We start from the raw sequence: 18,686 nt of genomic DNA on the forward strand, positions 1-18,686 counted from the left end.
GAATCAAGAAATAGAATGGAAGCGTGATGAGTCTAAGAGATTGAGTTGAAGTGTAAAGTGTGTCTTTGGGTCGTAAAGTAGGAGAAGGCTCTACAGTTGAGTACGCAGAGGCCTGGTAGTCTGCAACTGAGTGCGCGGACCCCTGCAGCTAAGTGTGTAGGGCAGGTCGAGTCCGTAACTATTGGAAACATCAATAAAGAGAAGTTTTATCATATTTCTGTGTATATTTTCCTATTTTATGTATTATTGGGTATGAATTACAAGTTTACTGTGTATTTGTTACGCGAACTCATATGAATGTGCTGTATAAATAAATATAACATAATGCGTCCATTTTTGCGGAGATAACTAATTGGTGTAGGAATATAAGTAAGATCATAGGGGTGACTTAGGGAAATAGTGCAGAGCATTGCTCCAGCAAGATGGAAGCCCCAAAACCCCTGGTATATCAGAGCACGAGGGACAGGGAAGTGCACGAAGTAACCTGTGTGAAGTTGGACCTTCATCCTCTCATACATCTCAAGGGTGTGGAAACATGGTTCCAGCACTCCCCCATACTACTTCGAGTGAGACCTCAATCTGTGCTCCACGGATTTTTGCTAAAATGGCCAGTAGTATAGGGATTTGTTTGGCTAATTAACTCCGAATCTAGGTCAGGCCTCAACAAGGCAATAAAGGTGTTGAGTAAATGCGTTGAAATGAACCTGTCCCTTAGTCTCGAAAAATGTGAGTTCTTGATGATTTCAGGGACTGTTCTAGGTCATTCAATATCCCAGCAAGGACTACTGGTGGACCCAAACAAAATAGCCATCATCCAAAGGGTCCCACCTCGGCAAAAACAAAGAGATGTCAAAAGTTTTCTAGGTTTAGTTGGATACTATCGGAGGTTTGTAAAAGACTTCAACAGGCTAGCTTCTCCTTTATTTGGGTTGTTGGGCAATGACTCTGAATTTGTATGGTCAAAAAGTTGTCAAGAGACCTTGGACACCCTAAAGGAAAAGTTGACTGCTACACCTATTCTCCGTGGCCCAAATTGGGCCTTTCCTTTCCATATACATGGTGATGCCTCAGACAAAGCCATAGCAGAAGTTCTAGGCAAGATATATGACAAACTGACTTATACCATTTACTTTATCAGTAAGAATCTGTCAAAGGCCAAACTGAACTACACAGTGACCGAAAAGGAGCTCCTAGCTGTTGTGCATTCATTGAACAAATTTAGGAATTACATTACAAGTTGTCAAACATTTTTACATATTGACCATGTTGCAATTAAATATTTAATCAATAAACTTGATGTGAATGCCCAGATTATTAGATGGTTACTTTTATTACAACAGTTTGATCTAACTATTATTGATAAGCCTAGCAAGGAAAATGTTGTTCCAGATTTTTTGTCCAGATTAACTTTGCCTGCAGAGCAAGAAGGAATAGTTGATGATAAATTATTCGATGAACACTTATCACCATTTCTGTTCTCTCTCCATGGTTTGATGACATAGCAAACTACTTGGTGTCTACACAGTTGCCACAAAATTTTTCCTCCAAAGAGAAAAGCAAGATTGTGAGGAAGAGTGCCCCATTCACTTGGATTGGGGAATACCTCTTCAAACTAGCCTGAATGAAATTTTGATAAGATGTGTCAGGACGGAGTAAGTCTTTGACATCCTTCTGATGTATCATGATGGGCCTTATGGAGGTCATTTTGCAGTGAAGAGGATAACATTCAAGGTGTTACAAGCTGGTTATTATTGGCCCACTCTTCATTATGATGTGAGAATGTATACTATTGAGTGTGATCGGTGCCAAAGGATCGGAAGGCCTACTCCAAGGGATGAAATTCCTCTGCATCCTCAAGTGAATTTTGAGCTATTTGACAAGTGGGCCATGGATTTCATTGGACTGATTGACCCTCTATCCAAGAAAAAGAAGTACATCATTATGTGCGCTGACTATTTGACCAAGTGGGCTGAAACCAAGGCAATCAAGGCAACAACAGAGGAGAAGGTGGTTGAGTTCTTAAGGGAAAATGTATTTTACAAGTTTGGGTACCCTAGAGAGCTAGTCACTGATCAAGGCAGCCATTTTATATCCAACATGATTGAAGACTTGTTAAGCCAACACAAGATCAAACATAGAACATCCACTCCTTATCACCCAGAAGCTAATGGGAAAGTGGAGGTGACCAACAGGGCACTGGAGAGAATTCTGACTAAAGTGATTAATAGTAGTAGAAAAGATTAGGCAGATAGATTAGTTGATGCCACTTGGGCCTACAATACCACCTACAAGACCACCACTGGATTCACCCCCTATGAGTTGGTCTATGGGAAGAAGGCCTTGTTGTCCATTAAATTTGAGTACAATACATTGAAGATGGTAGCCCAACTAGATCTAGATCTCAGCAGTGCACAAAAAGAGAGATTGCTCCAGTTGAATGGGTTAGATGAGTTTAGAATGCAGGCCCTCTTGCACATAGAGGTGACTCAAATTCAGAATAAGATCAGGCATGACAAGAACATCAAGGAAAAACAATTTCAAGAAGGTGATTGGGCTTTGTTATATGATTGCAGATATAAAGACTTTAAGGGAAAGTTAAGGACTAGATGGTTAGGGTCTTATGTCATAGAGATATTCCACGATAATGGTTCAGTATAGATTAGAACCATAGATGCAGAGGCTATTCCTTTACTTGTTAATGGGCACAGATTGAAGATTTACAAGAAGCCATTGTCAAAGCAAGAGTTCATTGATGGTATCAGCAAAACGGTGATTGTGGTGTAGCAAGTCTTAGCTCCTACCTCATCATGTCACTGAAAAATAAAAGAGGAAAAAAAGAGAAAAGAAAAAAGAGAAAAGAAAAAAGAGAAAAGAGAAAAATAAGGAGACTCAGGTAAAAACCTCCATGAGGCACTTGAGTCCCAATGTTGGGTTGAAAACCTCTTGAGGCAGCCCAATGGTGTCAAAACACAAAAAAAAAGAGAAATAAAAAGATAATTGGGTGAAACTCTATTTTGAGGTGCCTAGGGCAAGAAACTAGGATGAAAACCTCTTGGAGATAGACTAGTTGCTTTAAAAAAGAAAAGAGAGAAAATTAAAATAAAAAAGAGAGAAAAGAAAACTTTGAAAATATTGTTTGCAAGTTAGTAGGAGGACGATAAGAGCAACAAGAGAGAATCAAAATTTACCTATCCAGCTCATGTTTTTATTTCTCCATTCATTATCCTTCATCATTCCATCATTCCCTCCATTTTCCACTCAATTACCTCAGTTTGCAAGGGTTCCATGTTTTCTACAGGATTCCTTTTAAACCTATAGGACTCCCAGAAAACCTACAAGATGATCTTGTAGGAATTATAGTGGCTTGGGAATCCTAAAGGAAGTAACCCTAAAGCAAGGGAATAACCTTCGCGTGTCATATATATATATTCTTCACCATCTCATCACCATACCTCTATCCACCATGATCACCCCTGCATTCATCCAAAAAAAGAAGTCAGTTTCAAAAAATTTAAATTACAGTTTTCAAAGAAAAAAGCAGAGAAAAGAGGATGAAGGCAGAGAACAAGGGGACAACACCTGTAGGATATTTTCCTCATTCACAAATTCATAGACACCTTCTCTACCCATGCCAACCATCCTCATGCTCCAAAAGTGGAAAATGATTAAAAATTTTGAGGGAGAAGTAGTTATAGGACATCCTGTAGGAAATCCTATAGCAGCCTATCCCACAAAACAAAAAAATCCCAAGTTGCAGTCATCTTCAAGAATGGAGATCCTGAGGTCAAAGAAGCTCCTCCAGAGCTTAGTAGCAGCATTAGGATCATCAGCATCAACATCCAAGTACCTGCACATCAAAGAAAATCATCAGAGGATAATAAAAAAAAGGAGAAAATCACATGTAGCAAACACACAGCAAAGACCTCATCCTTCAACAAATAGCATCAAGGAATAATTACCATAGGTAAGTATCTCGCTTCCACTCTCTCACTAGAATCATATTATCAAACAGTAAAAAGTATGAAAGAGTTGGTTTATAAGTGAAAGGTGTCCAGTTAACTTGGCTACCTTCATTCACTGAACGGGGAGAAAACAGTTAATCCTTACACACATGGTAGCAGTAAAGTCAAGGAAAAGGAGAGATGAGGTCAAAAGTGGTTAAACTACAGATGCTCGAAGTGGGAGTTGATTACGAGGTGAGGAGAATGATGATGTGGTAATGGGACCAACGATCCAAAAATGGATACTCGTACCTCGGCTGCCAACATAAAACCCCACTTAAATCACCCATATGAGGAAATAAATGTTGATCCCCATGCATATCGACATTCACATTCTCAAGGCTACACACTAGAAAACTTTCTCTCAACAAACAAGAAGTTTACAGGAAAGCTAGAATTCCTTTTTTCTAGCGCAGGACCACCTACACGATCCTACAAGAAATCCTACAGGATATAGTCCAGCACCTATAGGATTGGCAGTGAGCAGTTTTAAAAGGGTACAATAGAGATTGGTTTCATCAAGCAGTGATAATGAGGTAGGCTCTATACTTTCCCACATTTTCCAAGTGAAAATAATATAGAAAGGCCTTCTAGTTTATTGAAAAAGATTGTAGTCTAGGGAATTGCATACACAGAATTTTCATTTAAAATTATTCAATCATTAGATTTTGTATCAGACATATACACCCCTCCATTCATCAGAGAAAAATGACAGGGGGATTTAATAAGAGGGAGCCCATCAACACAGTGAGGATTCATCAACACCCTCCTGTACTAGAGATATTCACAAGGCATAATTGGATGGGTTTCTTTGAAAAATTGAGGGGATATGATGATGAAGTAGCCAAAGATTTTGCTCTCTCCCTCATTCCACTGACTAGGACCCATGCCACTGTTGTGGTGAAAGGCATCTCTATAGAACTCACCCCTAAAATCATAGTGATAATTACCACACTTCCTCTAGGAGTGCCTTGGAGAAAGGAGGATAAGGGAAATAGCCAAACTACAAAGAAGAAATTCTTTTTAGAAGGAGAGGAGGCCATGGAAGATAAAAATGGAGTCAGAAGAGCAAGCCTACCATATCCTTGGAATGAAATTAGCTACGACCTTATAAAGTATATCTCATGTGAAGGTAGGTACAGTGTGGTATATGGATACCACTTTATTCTCTCCAAGAGTTAAGGTTTGGAGCAAATACACCTCCTCAAAACAGACTTAGCATTCCCTACTTCCTTCTTCAATCAGTGATAGATATGAGCATTAAAGTGTAGGAAGGAAACCATCAACATCTAGCCCATCATGGGTTAATTATACTTATCATAGAAGATGCCCTCCAAAACCTCAGAATCCCTATCACATGGGCAACTTTCAAAGACATGCAGACAGAGGAAGATATAAAAACCCTTGAATATGACAAGATCCCCACTTCTAGTGAAAGGGATGAAGAAGAAACTGAAAAGGAGGAAGAAGAAATAGAGAGGGATGAAGAGGAAATAGACGAGGAAGAAGAGGAAGAAAAAGAGAAGGAAAGTGGTGAAGAGACAGAAGAGGATGCAAAGGAGGAAACTGATGAACATAGTGAGGAACTAGAGGGAGAAGAAGAGGAGAAAGACAAGAGTGAAAAGGAAAATGAAAAAGGGGAGGCAAAAGACAAGGAGGAATCACCCAGGGTATCTCCAGAGCCCACTGATAAAGAGGCAAAAGCCTCCCTCGCTTCCCTTAGTACCCTTGTCAAGCGAAAAGGAAAGAGATAGAGACAAACTCCATTGTACTTTAGGACACGAAAAATCACAAGAATAAGGCAAGGAAAACCTCAAACTCCCACCAAGGTTCTTATTGTCATTGAAGGCTCACCTAAACAGTAGGAAAAAATAGCTCGTCTTATGAAAAATGAAGGAGAAGGATCATCAGGACAAGCCTCTTCCAAGTCTCCTATCACTTATGTTAGGAGGCCTGCCACTAAATCTACCTCATCCAAAGGAAAAGGCCTCCTACAGGATACACAGAAGGTCCTACAATAAACTCTCCTAAACCTACAGGAAACTCATAAATTGGTCAAAAAAGGAAGTATGCAGCAATAAACAAAGAAATAGGATCCAAAGCTAAGGGAACCTAGTCCTCAACTTAATATTGACTCCTATTACAAGTTTATTGAAGGGGGTAGGGTCATTCCACATAAATTTTCCATCCCCTTATTGTTTGAGCTTGAGAAGGAAAGGGAAAGAACACATAGATGGATGCATATTGTCAGATCCAAAGGAGTGGAGTACATAGGTCATATGGAGGAAAAACTTAAATAGATGGGCAGAGAACTGAGTAGCCTGAGGGACAAAGAGGCAATGATGAAAACCTAGTTGGAGGCAGAAAATGCAATGTTAAGAGGTCAACTACAAGAAAGAGAGAATCAATTGGCATCCATGGTCAGTCTATCCTTAGAGGTAATCCAGTGTAGGATCCCAGCTAAGACTTATGCATTATACCTTAAGGAACAGTGGCTGCAGTTCCAAATCAAGAACCTAGCAGAGAGAGGCACTATGCCATTCCAAGATTATAGACAATTCATTGATCTTTGTGATCAAATCACATTGGAGGATAGGGATAAATTGTCTGAGTGCTACCTACATAACCTAGCCTTGACCGATCTGAATGTATGGGACCCTAATTCAAAACTAGGGGACTTACAGTTGATTGCTTTCACATCATGAATGAACCATGAGGATGCAAGGGCTACAAAAATGAAGAAAATTATGGCAAGGGAAGAAACATAACCTCTCATTATAAGAGCTAAGCAGTCAAATCCAATGGCTATAAGTAGCACACATAACTTGATTGAAAATTACCCTCAACTTGCACCTAGGTACCTTGCTGCCCAAGAGCAAGAAATCACACACTTTGAGGACATGTTCAAGCTGTTAGGGGATGACAACATGCAAGCTTGCCAAATAAGATGGGATAAGTTTCCCTACAATTTGAAAATCAAAGAGTACCATTCTCCTCAAAGAATGAGAGAAGCACTGAACAGGACACCCATGTACAAGCAAGCTCTCCAAAGACTCAAAGTCAATTGGATTGTCTTGAGACTCAATCCACCACTACTCTTAGGGATGTTGGAAGGAAGGAAGGAAGAGGAAGAAAGAAAGAAGTGGGAAGAGATAGAAAGGAAGGCGTGATTTTATGCAGAGGAAGAGGAAACTACAATAGAAGCATGGGATGTCTGGGAGGCCACTAGAGCAATGAAAGACATGGATATTGATGCTCAAAGGATGAACAACACTTTCAGTAGGGGGTGATGATGAGCCTCATCATTGGGTAACTATATGGATCTCAATCCACCTCCTAGCTTAGTTAAATCAAATCTTTTCACAATTTATTACATATTTTGATTTTATTTTATTTAGTGAGATGAGTCAAAGTGAGATATTATGCCTAATGGACTGATGTGCATTAATTGCAAGTTTTTGAGAGAAAATCATGGAAATTTTGGTTAATTAAAGGCTGAAACTTGAATGAGACAAGGAGGAGAGATTGTAGGAGGTAAATCCTCTCTTTTACTCCTCACTCATTCAAAAATTCCTCCATCAATCAAACTAGCTCGGGGTACAAGCAGTCAAGTCATGGAGAACAAAAGGTAGCCGAGCAAGTGACAATTAAAGAACTAGTTTATCTCAAGTTTGGGATTTGAGCCTCCCTAGATTTGAGGAAGTCGTTAGAGACCTCAGCTGTATAAATAAAGAGGCCTAGAGCCTCATGTTGGCATTATGATACTAGTGTTGTTCTTGATGGCAACTCACTCAGAGGTTTGATATAGGTAATGGCAACTTAATCAGAGGACAGATCTTACTACGGCAGGTCAAGAGAGAGATATACGCAGGTTCATTGTGAGAAAACCGCGTATACACGCGGGTTAGACGTTCCGAAGACGCGTATGCATATGCACGCACTTTTACGCAAGGAAAAGTGTGTACATGTGGGAGAACTTATTTTTTGGTCTGTGGTATTTAATCCTTGGTATTTGAACCTATGGTTGTGGACCATGGTATCTCATCAGAAGTGTTGATCCCAAGTATCGGGTCCATGGTATTGTTTCTACATGGTTTTGGACCATGGTATTGAGAGAGGCCTGACCTATATAAGGAGAAGATCATTAGGCAAAGGGGCAGCAAGGAATGGATGTCTGATGAAGTGTGAAGATCTAGTATGTTGGTTATGGGTTTGTGATGCTTGGCTCAGGTTGGATATGACAGCAAAGGTATAAGTAATTATCTTTAGATCTGTACGCGGGTTGTCTCTGGTGAAAGCGCGTATACACATGGTTTGGATATAGTCAAGTAGCGTATGCATTATGAGATTTGGTGTTTCAGGTTGCTGTTGATTCTAATGGTTGTTGCAGAGTTCTGGGCTCTAGGCTACGTTCTATGTTTTTGATGACAGGGTTTCAGTGATTAAGTATTGGGTGATTTAGAGATTTATGATGCAAGTATAAGTTGATAATTGTATTGTAGCAGTGATTGTTTTGTACTTATGGATCCAGTCTGAAAATGTATGAAACGTGGTCCCTGGAAGAAAATAAGGTTTTGTAGGTCAACACCTACGTACTAGTATATCAGCTAGTACAAGAGCTAAGGGGGTTGTAGCTCCCTTCCAGAAGAAGCTAGAAAACGAGAGAGGGTTGTAGCCCTCTGCAGGTTGCAGCCTGCGTGCTGGTAAAGGACTGCACCAGTACATTGTAAAAGAAGTTTCTTATTAAAGGAAGATAGAAACAAATTGCAGCAGGTGGTTTTCACCCACATTGGGTTTCCACCTTATATCATGGTGTTCATGTGTGCTCTTTATGTGTGATGATCTATTCTGTTTACTGTTCATATGGTTGATAATTTACTGATGCATTCACTGAAGATGAACTAACTAAATCATAAAGGTTACTGGATGTACGCTAGTTTCTTTTAACACAGTCGCGTATATACGCGGATATATTTAACTGAAGTAGCGTATATGAATCAGAATATGAAAATTGAAAAGTGGTTGATTTTCTAATACTGATTCACCCCCGCGCCCCCCCCCCCCCCAAGTATTATTTCCAACACCTCATTAGGATTCAAATTTTTGCTGTGAAAGCACTAGTCATTTTCGAGTTCAAGAATTGTGGAAGACATTGTTATGTAATTTTCTAATTTGATAATGAGAATAAGCATTTCCTTGATCCAACATTGGGTTGAATCAGAGAGTTGAAGCTCTTGGGTTAGGGCCCAACCCTAGCAAAAAAGGCTCCTCTTCTTGTATTTGTATGCTTAGATTGATTTTATGGGTTAACGGTTGAATTGTCTTTAGAATTATTTCATTGCAAGTAGTGTAGGTTTGATTAGTTTGCTTCGATTTGTGATTTACTTTAGCAATAGCTTAGAAGGGATAAAAGAACATCAAAAATCTTTCAGTAGGTGGTTTCAGCCTCACAGCTTCTTTCAGGGATCATGGTTTGAGGAAAGAACTCCTATGCAACCCCAAAAAGATAGAATTCTACTTTCTTATGGAATTTAGGGTTTTCTGTACTTAGGCCAGCATTTGATCAGTTTGCAAGATGATGAGCCCCAATTTTTGGTATAATTTGGGTTCATTTGGCCTACTTGCTTTGCTCAAACCATTCATTTTTTACTGCTTATGCATGCATTTCTTAGTTTATTCGTGTTGTTTGTAGGAAGAAGGGTAGACATTTTATCTACGTGCCTAATGCATTATGATTTCAGGTTTTGGCATTAAAAGGGAGAAAAAGACAACGAAAAAGGAGACAAGGAGACAATGAGGTGGCACTGCTGGTTTTTAGGAGAGGATGTCCACAGTCTTGGGACCCTCCTCGTGATTCCCACCATAGCTCCGAGCTCCAATCCATCTCCCCACCGAGCTTAGAAGCAGCCAGCTGTTCTATAGGAACAGCAGTTATAACTGTTCTACAGGAACAGCAATTATGACTGTCCTACAGGATCAGCAAGTTAAACTTCAGTTGGACAGCCGAGCTCCTAAAATCAAGGACACCTGTTGGATGATCGTTTTTGCATAAGTATGGAGGCTGTAGCCTTTGATAGGTTGTTGAAACTTTCGCATTACTATTGTAATTTTTGAGCACAGCTCGGTCTTTGTTCCTTTTTGTAAGCCAATTTGGCATGACATCAGATTATGAATAAGGAAGGCAGATTTTGATCTAGTTCTGAGTTTTCTCAAGGAGCTATAGCTCTCAGGTTAGGGCCCAACCTGAGAGCAATAGATCTCCTCAGTGTTGTAATGTGTTTGCATTTTGTTCCAGCACTTTGATTTTGTTCATTTTCACATGCAATTCGAATTCACAGTTTGGTAATTTAGTCGTTTTCATGAGCATAGATAGGACTAGTTTATGGTTGAATTGCTTTCGTTTGTTTAGTTAGATTAGCAGGTTGATAATACATTGGAGCTCCAGCAAAAAAAGGTTGAGAAAGTCTCCACTTCCATCTCTGCTTGGAGATTGGAGTGCAGCCTATACCAGCCACAAAAATACGCAGTTCTTCACTTTATACATGCTGCAACATAGTCTCGGTTAGGATAGATCTTTCCATGCACTTCACTCTTGCACCATACACCTTCATCACCGCTTCATGCACATTCTTCTACACGCTTTATATTGTTGTTCATTGAGTTCAGGTAGCTTAGGTTAATTAATTTTCATCTTGGTGACAGTCATAATCCATTTGTTTCATTTACACTGCTATTCAGCGTTCTATTACCTCTTTCTTCGTCTTGATCATGCATACAACCACATCCTCGACCTCTGCTCCGCTCTGTCATCTCCCAAACTCCTCCACTCCTCACGTAACTCCATCCTTTAGACATTTTGTTGTTATAACCTTCCATCCATCAACCCACTTCATACACTCGTTCTCCATCCTACTTCTCCACTCCTGAGCCATCACCAGCCTTATTCCTACCTTACACATCTCCCCTTACCCTTCCATCACTCCACCATCACTTCAAACACCCACGGTAGGTCATCCTGTAGCAATTTGTAGACTTCCTGTAGAAACCTCTGCGGTTCCTGTAGAATCCCCTGCAGACATCCTGTAGGAGGCCACTCACTCGGTTGCTGAGCCTCTGAACGTGAGGAACCTCTGTGGACTGATGCTAAGGATCTCTGGGGACCTCTCCTAGCCTCCCCAACCTTTCCCAATCTTTCCTTCCTTCCGCATCACATCTGCACAACCAAACCCTAATAAGCACAAAATCACAATCACTCCATCCACTTAAAGAAAAATACAAAAACATGTCTTTTAAGCTGCAAGTAGATTAGATTCATGCATTTTCACTTATTAGAAGTAATGGCATCATTGGTAGAAGTTTCCTTCACATTCTTTGCATCATAGAGGTTAGACTAGTTAAATTAGGGTTTCCTAGGGTTTCCATGTTTTGATTTGCTTTCAGTTCATTTTTGCCAAGTAGATTAGTCTTCTTTGAGCTAGCTTCCGTCCATCATTGATAAAGCTTCTTCTGTGAGCCTATAGAAGTTGGCTTGAGCCCTAGCGGACTTGTGCCAGCTGACCAAGTGACAGCTGCGACAAGAGCTAGTACTTGTGCATACAGCACCGTCGCTTCCAAGTTTGTACGAACTACCGGGTTGATAAAATTAAGAGACAGGAAGCCCCAGGAGTTGTAGCATTATTGCTGCAATACTGGAGCTCACCATCTTTTTGGCGCCGTTGCCGGGGAAGCGTCAGAGTATTAGTAATTGTTGCTTTTCTTCTACTTTCTTACTCTTGCCTTCTGCTAGTAGTTTACTTCATTTCCATTCTGCAAAAGTAGCATAGACATTTCCTGCTTTCATAGATTAGCATTTCCTGCTTTCATAGATTAGCATTTCCTGCTTTCATAGATTAGCATTTCCTGCTTTCATACACTAGCTTTTCCTTTCTGCAATTTCATTTGAGCAAAGTAGATTAGTTCTTTCCTGCTTTCAGTTAATTTTGCATCTTTCATAGTTAGTTGTAGATCAATCTGTCTCAGTTTTGCAGGTACCAAAAGAAAAGAAAAGCAAAAGCAAGCAAAAAGAAAAAGAAAGTCTTTTCCATTTCATGCCTCGTAGGAACCGAGATAGATCAGGCAAATTCCTACCAAACACCCCCACCACATCACTGAGTCACCCTTCTCTCTTCTTTGGTGACAGTGACCCAGAGGAACCTATAGGTGAACAACCTGAGATATCCAAAGACCCTATAGTAGAAGAAGAGTTAGAGACCAATCCATCTGAAGCTATGGCTGACAATAGAAGAGAAGAGGAGAGAATAGAAGGTGCCTTCCCCATCCGAGAGACCAATGGAGAGATGAAAATGAAAAACATTAGCCCCTCCGCCTTACCTCACTTCCATGGGTTGACCTCTGAAGATCCAGATACCTTCCTGTTTGAGTTTGCTGTCCTTTGTAGAACCTATGACTATACTGAAGATGAGCAAAAGTTGAAACTTTTCCCTTCCACTCTCAAGGATGCAGCACTACGCTGGTTCATGGGTTTACCTGGGAATAGTATCACTACTTGGGCTCAGATGCAGCAAGCTTTCAACACCAAATACCGGGATTACTGTAGGTCCAAGGAAACAAAGGGGGAAATCTTTCGGATGTCCATGGGAAATGATGAGTCCTTAGAGGATTATGAGGAGAGGTTCCAACTAAGCTATAAGCGGGCGAGGTGCACACTTGACCCTGAATCCCTCAAGTTGGTCCTACTCCGAGGAGTCCCTGAAGACCTCTTAGATGCCCTTCACATGTTAGCTGGGGGGGACATTTACCAACTGCCTTATGAGGACATCAAGACTGTATTTAGAAACCACTCCAGGGCAGCTCGGAAACGAGGTAGAGGAAACCACCTCTCAACTAGTGTCCCTTTCTCCAAACATGAGCTTGCAAACCAATTAGAAGATCTTAAGAGTGAGGTGAGACAAACCATTGCCATGCAGCTTGATACATTCAGGATTCAACAAAAGAAAGAAGAGGCTGAGAGAGCCTTGGCTGTCTTCTGTCCTAGGTGCACAAGGAGGCACCCTAAGAAGGAATGTCCATTGCATTCGGTTGAAGTGTGTTTTGTTTGTGAGGAGGACCATCCCACAAATCAGTGTCCAACCTTACCTGGGTTTAAAGCCATGTACCAAGGGACCGAAGCTCCCACAGAGCCTCTCTATTACCTCAACCAAAGGAGGCCACAAGGATCTAGACCTTATCAGCAGGGGATGCAAGGGGCATCTCAAGCTTATTACAACCCCAACCAGCCTTCCTGGGGTCCCCCTGCTCATCCTTCATGGTCCATGCCTCCTCCATGGTCTTATCCACCTCAGTACCCCACTCAACCTACTTCTCATCCATATCACTCACATACCCAGCCACAGCCTCAATGGAATGCACCTCAGTCGGGGTGGAGGCCCCAATACAACACTCCTCCTACCATTTTGCCTCCACCACCAGTGCAACCTCAACCATTACCTCCTGCTCCTCCAAGGCAACCTCAAATGCCTGCTCAACCGAACCTGAACCCCAACAATAGATAGGCCCAGCAGGTATACACTGGGGAAACCTCATGCCCTACCTATGCTGTGGAGATCCAGGAGATCAATCTTAGATCTGGAAAGACTCTTCCAGATCGCCAGCCTCCTCCCCCAGAGGATGAGGAAGACCATCAGGAGAGTGAACCAAAGGCTATTCCACCCTTTCTTGAGAGACTAACAGCCACCACACAACCTAACCCAGAAGAAGATGAGCTTTTGGGTGAGCTCAAGCAGTTGTGTGTAAAAATCCCACTTCTCCAAGCCATCAAGGATGTACCAATATATAACAAGCTGGTTAAGGAGAAGTGTTTCAAACACCCAGGCAGACGGAAGAAAGATGCCTCCACTATCAATGTCATAGGACAACTGTCTAACCTTATGCTAGGACAAGTCATCTGCCCAAAGTACCTAGATCCTGGAAGTCCTGTAGTAGATGTTCACATCAATGGCACCATTATCCCCCACACCTTGATTGATCTGGGGGCTGCCATTAATGTGATGACCAGGGATACCATGCTTAAACTCAATCTACAGGGTTCCTTGAGGAAGACCTCGACAGTACTGCAATTAGCAGATCGCTCCACCGTGACTCCCGAAGGGATTGTGGAGGATGCCATGGTCTCCATTGATTCTTGGGAATACCCTGCAGACTTCCTGGTTCTACAACCAAAGGCCAAGCTTACTGGATATCCTCTCATTCTGGGAAGGCCTTGGTTAGCTACTACGGATGCTTACATAAGTTGTCGGGCAGGAAACATGACCATCAAAGATGGTCCCATGTCCAAGCAGCTAGTCCTATACCCTCCTGCCCAACCTTCTTTAGAGCATGATTTACCACTCTGGTTGGAGGAAGGAGAAGAAGACGAGGTGTATTCAGCACCTCTGTGTACCCTAGATACCACTAGAAGAAACCCCCCAACCGAGGATGACTTGATCGAGAACTTGATCCAAAACCCACCTTCCAGTGCACTACCCTTAGAGGAATTGGTGGAGGATGCCCAAGCTAGCACCTTAGTGGATCTCTGTACAACCAACCCTGTTACTCCCAGAGTCAAGAATGTGGAGTTCGGCCCTGAGAAAGCATTGAAGATCAGCTCCTCCCTATCTCCTTCTCAGGAAAAGGAGCTGTGTAGCCTGTTGGCCAGCCACCTAGATGCTTTTGCTTGGAGCTATAAGGAGATGAAAGGAGTCCATCCTTCGGTCTGTACTCATCACATATATATCAAAGAGGACTATAAACCGGTTAGGCAACCGCAGAGGAGAATGAATCCTACCCTTAAGGACATTGTCAAGGAAGAATTGCAGAAACTGTTGGATGTCGGATTCATCTACCCCATCTCATATAGTGAATGGGTGTCCCCTCTAGTGTTGGTTCCCAAGAAGAATGGGAAGTGGAGAATCTGTGTGGATTACCGTGAGCTGAACAAAGCTACCAAGAAAGACCATTTCCCTCTACCTTTCATAGATCAAGTGTTGGATGGACTGGCAGGAAAGAAGTTCTTCTCTTTCCTGGATGGGTTTAGCGGGTACAATCAAATCCAAATCAGCCCGGAAGACCAAGATAAGACCACCTTCACTTGTCCTTGGGGTACCTTTGCCTACCGAGTCCTTCCCTTTGGGCTATGCAATGCTCCTGCTACTTTCCAGAGAGCTGTCTTAAGCATCTTCTCGGAGCTGGTCCATGATGCAGTGGAAATCTATATGGATGACTTTACTCCTTATGGGGCCAACTTCCAGGAAGCATTGTCCAATCTGGGAAAAGTCCTAGCCAAATGCATTGAGATGAACCTGTCCCTCAGTCCTGAAAAATGTGAATTCCTGATGACTGAAGGGGCCGTGCTAGGCCATACCATTTCTTCCGAAGGATTGCAGGTGGATCCTAACAAAATTGCTCTCATCAAGAGGGTTCCACCTCCTCAGAAGGTAAGGGATGTCCGGAGTTTCTTGGGATTAGCAGGATACTACCGGAGATTCATTAAAGATTTCAGCAAGCTAGCCTCGCCATTGTTTGGTCTGTTGGCAAAAGATGTGGAGTTTAAGTGGACTGACGATTGTCAGAAGAGTTTGAATGAGTTAAAGGACAAGTTGGTGTCAGCACCAATCTTGAGAGGTCCAACCTGGGCCCTACCTTTCCACATCCATACTGATGCCTCGAACAAAGCCATAGGTGCAACTTTAGGACAAGTTGAGCAGAAACTTCCATATGCCATTTACTTTGTTAGCAAAAACTTGTCCAAAGCTGAGCTGAATTACACTGTAACCGAGAAGGAATTCTTGGCTGTGGTCCATGCATTGAACAAGTTCCGACATTATATTACTGGTTACCAGACCTTTGTACATACTGACCATGCTGCTATTAGATATTTGATGAATAAACCAGATGTGAATGCTCATATTATTAGATGGTTACTTTTATTGCAGCAGTTTGATCTAACCATTGTTGATAAACCAGGTAGAGAAAATGTTGTTGCTGACTTTTTATCTAGATTGGATTTGTCTGCAGATGAGGATGGAACAGTGGACGATCAGATGCCTGATGAACATCTGTTTTCTATTTCAGTACTCTCTCCATGGTTTGCTGATATAGCAAACTATCTTGTTTCAGCACAGTTCCCTCCACACCTATCTTCCAGAGAGAAGAGCAGAATCATCAGAAAAAGTGCCTCATTCACTTGGATCGGGGGCAATCTGTTCAAGCTTGGCCCCGATCAGATCTTAAGGCGTTGTGTAAGGGAGGAGGAAGTCTTTGATATCCTCCTCACTTGTCATGATGGGCCTTGTGGAGGGCATTTTGCAGCAAAGAGAACTGCCTTCAAGATCTTGCAGGCAGGCTACTATTCGCCCACACTTCATCAAGATGTCAGAAGATATGTCAGTCAGTGTGACCAATGCCAAAGAATGGGGAAACTGACCCAAAGGGATGAGATTCCTCTCCAACCTCAAGTGACTCTTGAGCCATTTGAGAAGTGGGGCATAGACTTTGTGGGTCCAATCAATCCCTCTTCGAGGCAAAGATCCTACATCATTGTGTGTACTGACTACTTGACAAAGTGGGCAGAGACTAAAGCAATCAAAGCAGCAACAGAAGAGAAGGTAGCCGAGTTCCTAAGAGAGAACATCTTCTATAAGTTTGGCTATCCAAGAGAGTTGGTCACCGATCAAGGGAGCCAGTTCACATCCAACTTGGTTGAAGACTTACTGGCTCATCACAAGATCAAGCATAGGACTTCCACTCCCTATCATCCTCAAGCAAATGGGCAGGTGGAAGTCACTAATAGAGCATTAGAAAAGATCCTGACCAAAGTGGTGAGCAGCAGCAGAAAAGATGGGCAGATCGCCTGGTTGAGGCCACATGGGCTTACAACACCACGTGGAAGACCACCACCGGCTTCACACCTTATGAGATGGTCTATGGGAAGAAAGCTTTGCTTTCCATTGAGTTTGAGTATAACACTTTGAGGATGGCAGCTCAGCTGGACCTAGATCTCAGCCATGCACAGCAAGAAAGGTTATTGCAGCTGAATGGACTGGATGAGCACCGCATGCAATCCCTCCTTCACTCAGAAGTGGTTCAACTTCAGAGGAAGGTGTGGCATGACCAACATCTCCATGACAAGCAATTTCAGCCAGGAGATTGGGCTTTGTTGTATGATTCCAGATACAAAGATTTCAAGGGGAAGTTGAGAACCAGATGGCTAGGACCATATACCGTGGAGAAATGCCATGACAATGGATCTGTCCTCATTCGAACCATTGATGAGGAAGCCATTCCCATGCTTGTCAATGGGCATCGATTGAAGATCTACAGGAGACCTATCTCAAGACAAGATTTTATCAAAACTATGGAGAAATCTGTATTGGTCATAGAGAAGGGTTCTGCCTCTGCCTCTGGCACACTCTGAAAGAAGATCTGAAAAAAAAAAAAAAAAAAAGGAAAAAAAAAAAAAAGAAAAAAAAAGAGAAAAGAAATAAAGATCCTTGGGTGAAAACCTCTCTGAGGCGCCCAAGGCAGGTAGTAGGGGTGAAAACCTCATTGAGGTGCTCCTATTGCTTTTTCAAAAAAAAAGAGAGAAAAGGTTGAAAAAGATCCTTGAGTGAAAACCTCTCTGAGGCGCTCAGGGCAGGTAGCAAGGGTGAAAACCTCTTTGGGGCGCCCCTGTTATCTTTCCAAAAAAAAAAAAGAGAAAAAAAAGAAAAAATAATAAGCACAATATGAAAATTGCATGCAGGTTGCAGATGTTCTATGGAGGAGAAGAAGCCTCTCCAATCCGAGCCAAGGGTCCTTATCATGCTATCAAGGAACCTCGTCAGTACCTCCACCAAGAGCACCCATGTTTTTCAAGGTATGTGCAATTTTATCATGGTTTGAATCTTCTACAGGAAGCTGCTGTCTTTCTACAGGAGGGCGCAGATTTTCTACAGGAAAGTGCAGACTTTCTATAGGAAGGCCGAACTTTCTACAGGAAGCTCTGTGTCTACAGGAAACTTCCTGTAGAAGTTTGGGACGGCCAAAAATTTGTTTCAAACGGAGATCTAGCGGCTGAGGAATGGGTTGGATGCATGCATGCCACTGTTGGCACCCCTGAACATTGCTGTTACCTTGCTCCACCATCCTCGTCGCCATGCAACCAAGATCCCTGCACCAGCAAACCAGATCCATGAGTTCTCGTGGTAAAGCCATTTGTCAAAGAAAAAACAAGCATCGAGAGCTCATACCACATCCATGTCAAGCATCAGAAGCTCCGAGAGCGTGATCAGAAGATTCTATCCATCGTCGTGCAGCATGCACCCAAGGAGGCGAGACTGTTACAAGGCACCCCGCGGGAATCCTGTAACAGTCAAACCTGCATGAGTGGATACCATTCACAGCACCGCCCTCTGCAAACAACACCCGGGCGCAGGTAACCAGATCATCCACTCCATCGCCAACATCCTATAACCATGAGCCTCCGGGACTGTGTAAGCCGCATGCAGCAGGTAGATCCGCTCCCCGTCGTCCAAAAACCGAAAAATCGTGTGCATCCGCACGCAGGTAAGTGTCTCAACCCTTCCTTCCATCAAATCGCATGAGTATTACTTTGATTTGTTTGCATGGCATAGAAATGAATGGTTGAGCGGCCGTATGGCCAGTTGACTG

This window comes from Pinus tabuliformis, chromosome 1_2, assembly GCF_031772625.1.
Source record: "Pinus tabuliformis cultivar Carrire ecotype Pingquan chromosome 1_2, CPIR1, whole genome shotgun sequence".
Classification (NCBI taxonomy): Eukaryota; Viridiplantae; Streptophyta; class Pinopsida; order Pinales; family Pinaceae; genus Pinus; species Pinus tabuliformis.